The following is an 8,575-nucleotide window of genomic DNA, read 5'->3' as shown; positions in this document are numbered from 1 at the left end:
GCATCCGCAACTACAACAAAAGTATTAAGGTAAACCTAACCATAGCATGAAACATATGGATCCAATTCAGCCCCTTACGAAGCAACGCATAAACTAGGGTTTAAGCTTCTGTCACTCTAGCAACCCATCATCTACTTATTACTTCCCAATGCCTTCCTCTAGGCCCAAATAATGGTGAAGTGTTATGTAGTCGACGTTCACATAACACCACTAGAGTCTAGACAACATACATCTTATCAAAATATCAAACGAATACCAAATTTACATGACTACTCATAGCAAGACTTCTCCCTTGTCCTCAGGAACGAATGTAATTACTCACAAAGCATATTCATGTTCATAATCATAGGGGTAATAATATGCATATAGGATCTGAACATATAATCTTCCACCAATTAAACCAACTAGCATCAACTACAAGGAGTAATCAACACTACTAGCAACCTACTAGCACCAATCCCGGACTTTGAGACAAGAATTGGATACAAGAGATGAACTAGGGTTTGGAGATGAGACGGTGCTGGTGAAGATGTTGATGGAGATTACCCTCTCCCGATGAGAGGAGCGTTGGTGATGACGATGGTGATGATTTCCCCCTCCGGGAGGGAAGTTTCCCCGGCAGAACAGCTCTGCCGGAGCTCTAGATTGGATCCGCCCAGGTTCCGCCTCGTGGCGGCGGAGTCTCGTCCCAAAAAGTTCCTCTCTATTTTTTTATCATCGAAATACCTCATATAGGAGAAGATGGGCGTCGGAGAGCCACCAGGGGGGCCACGAGGTAGGGGGCGCGCCCTAAGGGGGCACCCCCCACCCTCGCGAGCAGGGTGTGGGCCCCTTGGCCTTCATCTTTGGTGTGGATTTTTCTTTATTTCTTTTAAGACGTTCCATGGAGTTTTAGGACTTTTGGAGTTGCGCAGAATAGGTCTCTAATATTTGCTCCTTTTCCAGACCAGAATTCCAGTTGCCGGCATTCTCCCTCCTTATGTAAACCTTGTAAAATAAGAGAGAATAGCCATAAGTATTGTGATATAAAGTGAAATAACAGTCCATAATGCAATAAATATTGATATAAAAGCATGATGAAAAATGGACGTATCAACTCCCCCAAGCTTAGACCTCGCTTGTCCTCAAGCGAAAAGCCGATAACAATAAATATGTCCTCATGTTTAGAGGTAGAGGCGTCGATAAAAATAAAATACGGACATGAAGGCATCATGATTATTCTCATAACAGCAACATATATAGATTTTGTCATATGATTACTTATGTTCAAGTGATGATCTATTCACAATGCAAAAGTATAAATCATAAACCTTATTGGGCTCCGACAAACTATAATCTTAGTCATTGAAGCAATTGCAATTTATCATAACATCGGAAAGAGTCTATGTCAGAGCTAAAAAGCAAGTCCACATACTCAACTATCATTTAGTCCTCCATAATTGCTAACACTCACGCGATACTTGTGGTTACGGAGTTTTAATCGGACATAGAGAAAGATAGGGGCTTATAGTTTTGCCCCATAACCTTTTACCTCAAGGGTAATGTCAACAATAATGGTTCATGCTCCCCTACATCCAATTAGATATATATATCATGTTCTTTCCAACATGCTGAGCTTGCCAAAGGATAAAATGAAAAAGAAAAGGTGAAGATCACCATGACTCTTGCATAAGGTAGGAGGTAATAATAAAGGATAGGCCCTTCGCAGAGGGAAGCAGAGGTTTCCATGCGCTTTTATGGTTGGATATATAAAATCTCAATGCGAAAGAACGTCACTTTATATTGCCCCTTGTGATATGAACCTTTATTATGCAATCTGTCGCTTTTATTACTTCCACATCACAAGATCGTATAAAGCTTATTTCTCCCACACCAATCAATCATACATATTTAGCGCAATTTTTATTGCTTTGCACCGATGACAACTTACTTGAAGGATCTTACTCAATCCATAGGTAGATATGGTGGACTCTCATGGCAAAACTGGTTTAAGGGTGTTTGGAAGCACAGGTAGTATTTCTACTTAGTGTTGAGAATTTGGCTAGCATGAGGGGGAAAGGCAAGCTCAACAAGTTAGAGGATCCATGACAACATACTTTATCTCAGATATAAGAAATACATAACTCATTACGTTGTCTTCCTTGTCCAACATCAACTCTTTAGCATGTCATATTTTAATGAGTGCTCCCAATCATAAAAGATGTCAATGATAATATATCTATATGTGAAAACCTCTCTTTCCTTATTACTTCCTATTAATTGCAATAATGACCAAAGCTATGCATGCCAACTCCCAACAACTTTTAATCATCATACTCTTTCTATGTGAAGTCATTACTCTCAATAAGATCAATATGAACTTTTTGTTTCTTTTATTCTTTTTTTCTCTTTTCTTTTATTCACTCAAGATCATGGCAAAATAATCAAGCCCTTGACTCAACACTAATCTTTATTATATATAACTCACGGACTCGATTACATAGAGGGATCATAAAGCAAAACTCAAAACTAGATCATGCCATAAACTTTATTCTGCTAGATCAAGATACTACTAATAGGATCGAATTAAGAAAAATGGTAAAGATAGGAGTTGTGATTGTGATACGATACCGGGGCACCTCCCCCAAGCTTGGCAGTTGCCAAGGGGAGTACCCATACCCATGTGATTATGTCTCCTTCTTTGTTTTCGGTGTAATATTCTTGGTGATGATTCCCCTCAGGATGCGGTTCTCCTCCTCGATCTTATTGACTTGCTGTTTGAGGTCCATTATTTCCTTACGAAGCTTCCCTGTGACAGCTAAAGCTCCTTGCACCCAAGGGTGTTGCATAGCTGCGGGAGAACAAGTGACACTCCTCTTCATATTTTCATAAGAAAGAAATCTAACATTAGAAGGGATAACCGAGCTTGGAATAGCTGAGCTCTGTAGTTCCCCCATCGTGAACCCAGCTCAGAGGCGAGAGGTGACTTCTTGATCCTCCATGGCGTCTACTCTCTTTAAGTCAGCCTCCATCTCTTCCTCCGTTGCTGGCCCAAAGTGGTCAGCGTCGCTGTTTGCCCTTGGTTCCGGTGCCAGATTAGATACCCGGCTCTCTCCGATTGACTCTTGAGAAGACATCTTGCTCTAATCTGTAGCAGCAACAGCTCGAAAACAAAAACAGAGGAAATTTGCATGATACGGGAGTCAAAACCTTCGGGAGAATATATAATGAATTTTTACCGACCAAAATACGTATTGTGCAAGAAAACGGAGTCCGGAAGGCACACGAGGTGCTCATGAGGTAGGGGGCGCGCCCAGGGGGGTAGGGCGCGCCCACCACCCTCATGTCCTTCCCGAACTGCTACTTATTTTTCTATTTTTCTAAATATTCCAAAACGGAGAAATATTGCCTTAAAAGTTGTTTTGGAGTCGGTTTACTTACCGTACCACATACCTATTCCTTTTCGGAGTCTGAAGCGTTCCGGAAAGTGTCCCTTATGTATTCCTCCGGGGTTACGGTTTCAATAATATTGGTTTCAACATTTATGGGATTACCTGAGATATAATGTTTGATTCTTTGACCGTTTACCACCTTCGGATTTGTGCCTTCGAAGTTGTTGATTTTTATGGCACCGGAACGATAGACCTCTTCGATAACATAGGGGCCTTCCCATTTAGAGAGAAGTTTTCCTGCAAAAAATCTTAAACGAGAGTTGTATAGCATTACATAATCACCTACATTAAACTCACGCTTTTGTATCCTTTTGTCATGCCATCTTTTAACTTTTTCTTTAAACAACTTGGCATTTCATATGCTTGGGTTCTCCATTCATCAAGTGAGCTAATATCAAATAACCTCTTTTCATCGGCAAGTTTAAAATCATATTTGAGCTCTTTAATAGCCCAATATGCCTTATGTTCTAGTTCGAGAGGTAAGTGACATGCTTTTCCATAAACCATTTTATACGGAGACATACCCATAGGATTTTTGTATGCAGTTCTATAAGCCCATAATGCATCATCAAGTTTCTTGGACCAATTCTTTCTAGACCTATTAACAGTCTTTTGCAAAATTAATTTGAGCTCTCTATTGCTCAACTCTACTTTACCACTAGACTGTGGGTGATAAGGGGATGCAATTCTATGATTAACATCATATTTAGCAAGCATTTTACGGAAAGCACCATGAATAAAGTGTGAACCACCATCAGTCATTAAATATCTAGGGACTCCAAACCTTGGGAAAATAACTTCTTTAAGCATTTTAATAGAAGTGTTATGATCAGCACTACTAGTTGGAATAGCTTCTACCCACTTAGTAACGTAATCAACAGCAACTAGAATATGTGTGTATCAATTAGAGGCAGGAAAAGGTCCCATATAATCAAAGCCCCAAACATCAAACTGTTCAATAACAAGTGAATAATTCATAGGCATTTCTTGACGTCTACTAATATTACCAATTCTTTGACATGCATCACAAGACAAGACAAACTTACAGGCATCCTTGAAAAGAGTAGGCCAATAAAAACTAGATTGTAATACCTTATGTGCAGTTCTATCTCCAGCGTGGTGTCCTCCATAAGACTCGGAGTGACACTTGCGTAGGATCTGTTCCTATTCATGCTCAGGTACACAACATCTAATAACACCATCTACTCCTTCTTTATATAGATGTGGGTCATCCCAAAAGTAATGTCTCAAATCATAGAAGAACTTTTTCTTTTGCTGGTATGTGAAGCTAGGTGGTATAAATTTAGCAACAATATAATTAGCATAATCAGCATACCATGGAGTACTACGAGAAGTACTTATAACATTTAATTGTTCATCAGGAAAGCTATCATTAATAGGTAGTGGGTCATCAAGAATATTTTCTAACCTAGACAAGTTGTCTGCAACGGGGTTCTCAGCTCCCTTTCTATCAACAATATGCAAATCAAATTCTTGTAGCAAGAGAACCCATCTAATAAGTCTAGGTTTAGCATCTTTCTTTTCCATAAGATATTTAATAGCAGCATGATCTGTTTGAATAGTTACTTTAGAATCAACAATATAAGATCTGAACTTATCACAAGCAAATACAACTGCTAAAAGCTCCTTTTCAGTAGTAGCATAATTTCTTTGAGCATTGTCTAGAGTCTTACTAGCATAATGAATAATATTTAATTTCTTATCAACTCTTTGCCCTAGAACAGCACCTACAGCATAATCACTAGCATCACACATAATTTCAAAGGGTAGGTTCCAATCAGGTGGCTGAACAACAAGTGTTGTGACTAATGCTTTCTTAAGTATTTCAAATGCTTCTACACAATCATCATCAAAGAAAAATGGTATATCTTTTTGCAATAAATTAGTCAGAGGCCGAGAAATTTTTGAGAAGTCCTTAATGAACCTCCTGTAAAATCCGGCGTGACCAAGGAAACTTCTTATACCTTTGATGTCCTTGGGACATGGCATCTTTTCAATAGCATCAACCTTGGCTTTATCAACTTCAATACCTCTTTCAGAAACTTTGTGCCCCAAGACAATACCTTCATTAACCATAAAGTGGCACTTTCCCAATTCAAGACAAGATTAGTTTCTTCACATCTCTGCAAAACTCGATCAAGGTTGCTCAAGCAATCATCAAAAGAGGAACCATAGACGGAAAAGTCATCCATGAAAACCTCACAAATCTTTTCACAAAAGTTAAAGAATATAGCCATCATGCATCTTTGAAAGGTAGCAGGTGCATTACATAAACCAAAAGGCATACGTCTATAAGCGAAAGTACCAAAAGGGCATGTAAAAGTAGTCTTTGATTGATCTCTAGCCGACACAGGTATTTGAGAGAAACCAGAATAACCATCTAGGAAGCAATAGTGTGTATGTTTGCATAATCTTTCTAGCATTTGATCAATAAAAGGTAAGGGGCAATGATCTTTCTTAGTAGCTTCATTTAATTTGCAGAAATCAATTACCATCCTATAACCTGTGATAATTCTTTGTGGAATCAATTCATCTTTATCATTAGGAACAACAGTAATACCTCCCTTCTTAGGGACACAATGGACAGGACTTACCCACTCACTATCAGCGACGGGATAGATTATACCTGCCTCCAGAAGCTTTAGTATTTCTTTTCTTACCACTTCTTTCATTTTAGGATTCAGACATCGTTGAGGATCACCAACTGGTTTGGCATCTGCTTCCAGATTTATTTTATGTTGACATAGAGTGGGACTAATGCCCTTAAGATCATCAAGAGTATATCCAATAGTAGCACGATGCTTCTTCAGAGTTTTCAATAATCTTTCTTCTTCATGCTCTGAAAGGTTAGCACTAATAATAACAGGATATATCTTCTTTTCATCAATATAAGCATATTTAAGATTATCAGGCAAAGGTTTAAGCTCAAACACGGGATCACCCTTGGGTGGAGGAGGATCCCCTAAAATTTCAACAGGCAAATTGTGATGCAGAATAGGTTCCTTTTTAAAGAATACTTCATCTATTTCCCTTCTTTCATTCATGAACATATCATTTTCATGGTCTAGCAAATAGTGTTCTAAAGGATCACTAGGAGGTACGGCAATAGAAGCAAGACCAATAATTTCATCCTTACTAGGTAATTCTTCCTCACGATGTTGTTTACTGAATTTAGAGAAATTAAACTCATGAACCATATCATCCAAGCCAACAGTAACAACATTCTTAGTGCAATCTATGGTAGCATTGACAGTATTTAAGAAGGGTCTACCAAATATAATGGGACAAAAGCTATCTTGCGGAGAAGTAAGAACAAGAAAATCAGCAGGATATTTAGTTTTCCCACACAAGACTTCAACATCTCTAACAATTCCAATTGGTGAAATAGTATCTCTATTGGCAAGTTTAATAGTAACATCAATATCTTCTAACTCAACAGGTGCAATATCATGCATAATTTCTTTGTATAAGTCATGAGGTATAAAACTAGCACTAGCACCCATATCACATAAGCCATGATAACAATGATCTCCTATTTTAATAGAAATAACAGGCACGCCTACCACGGGTCTATGTTTATCTTTATCACAAGGCTTAGCAATTCTAGCAGTTTCACCATCGAACTGAATAACATGCCCATCAATATTATCAGACAAGAGATCTTTAACAATAGCAATATTAGGTTCTACTTTAACTTGCTCAGGAGGTGTATAAGTTCTAATATTGCTTTTACGAACAACAGTTGAAGCTTTAGCATGATCCTTTATTCTAACAGGGAAAGGTGGTTTCTCAATATAAGAAGTAGGAACAATAGGATCATTATAAGTGACAGTCTTTTCTTCAACTTTAATAGGTGCAGCTACTTTTACTTCTATGGGAGGGTGATATTTCAACCACTTCTCCTTAGGGAGATCAACATAAGTAGCGAAAGATTCACAGAAAGAAGCTACTATCTCAGAGTCAAGTCCATATTTAGTGCTAAACTTACGAAAAATATCGGTATCCATAAAAGATTTAACACAATCAAACTTAGGTGTCATACCTGACTCCTTACCTTCGTCGAGGTCCCAATCTTCAGAGTTGCGTTTAATTCTATCCAATAAATTCCATCTGAATTCAATAGTCGTCATCATAAAAGAGCCAGCACAAGAAGTATCAAGCATGGTTTGATTATTATGAGAAAGCCAAGCATAAAAACTTTGCATAATTATTTCTCTCGGGAGCTCATGATTGGGGCATGAATATAACATTGATTTAAGCCTCCCCCAAGCTTGAGCGATGCTTTCTCCTTCGCGAGGCCAGAAATTATATATATAATTGCGATCACGATGAACAAGATGCATAGGGTAATACTTTCGATGAAATTCCAGCTTCAATCTTTTATAGGTTGAGGAGCAACTCTTTGCTCTACTGGACGGGGTGAAGATACCCCGAACAAGCCCCTCAGAGAATTACTTTTCATAGTAACAAGTGACAGTAAATTTCAGCACACTATATAAATTTTTCCTTACCAAATTCCACCTACCAAAGGCGCTACACTCCCCGGCAACAGCGCCAGAAAAGAGTCTTGATGACCCACAAGTGTAGGGGATCTATCGTAGTCCTTTCGTTAAGTAAGAGTGTTGAACCCAACGAGGAGCAGAAGGAAATGATAAGCGGTTTTCAGCAAGGTATTCTCTACAAGTACTGAAATAAGTGGTAATAGATAGTTTTGTGATAAGATAGGTTGTAACGAGCAACAAGTAACAAAAGTAAATAAAGTGCAGCAAGGTGGCCCAATCCTTTTGTAGCAAAGGACAAGCCGGAACAAACTCTTATAATAGGAAAAGCGCTCCCGACGACACATGGGAATATCGTCAAGCTAGTTTTCATCACGTTCATATAATCCGCGTTCGATACTTTGATAATTTGATATGTGGGTGGACCGGTGCTTGGGTGTTGTTCTTACTTGAACAAGCATCCCACTTATTATTAACCTCTATTGCAAGCATCCGCAACTACAACAAAAGTATTAAGGTAAACCTAACCATAGCATGAAACATATGGATCCAATTCAGCCCCTTACGAAGCAACGCGTAAACTAGGGTTTAAGCTTCTGTCACTCTAGCAACCCATCATCTACT

Source organism: Triticum urartu, chromosome 7A (genome assembly GCF_056163025.1).
Source record: "Triticum urartu cultivar PI428250 chromosome 7A, HENAU_Tu73, whole genome shotgun sequence".
In the NCBI taxonomy this organism is placed as follows: domain Eukaryota; kingdom Viridiplantae; phylum Streptophyta; class Magnoliopsida; order Poales; family Poaceae; genus Triticum; species Triticum urartu.
This window is presented reverse-complemented; position numbering follows the sequence as displayed.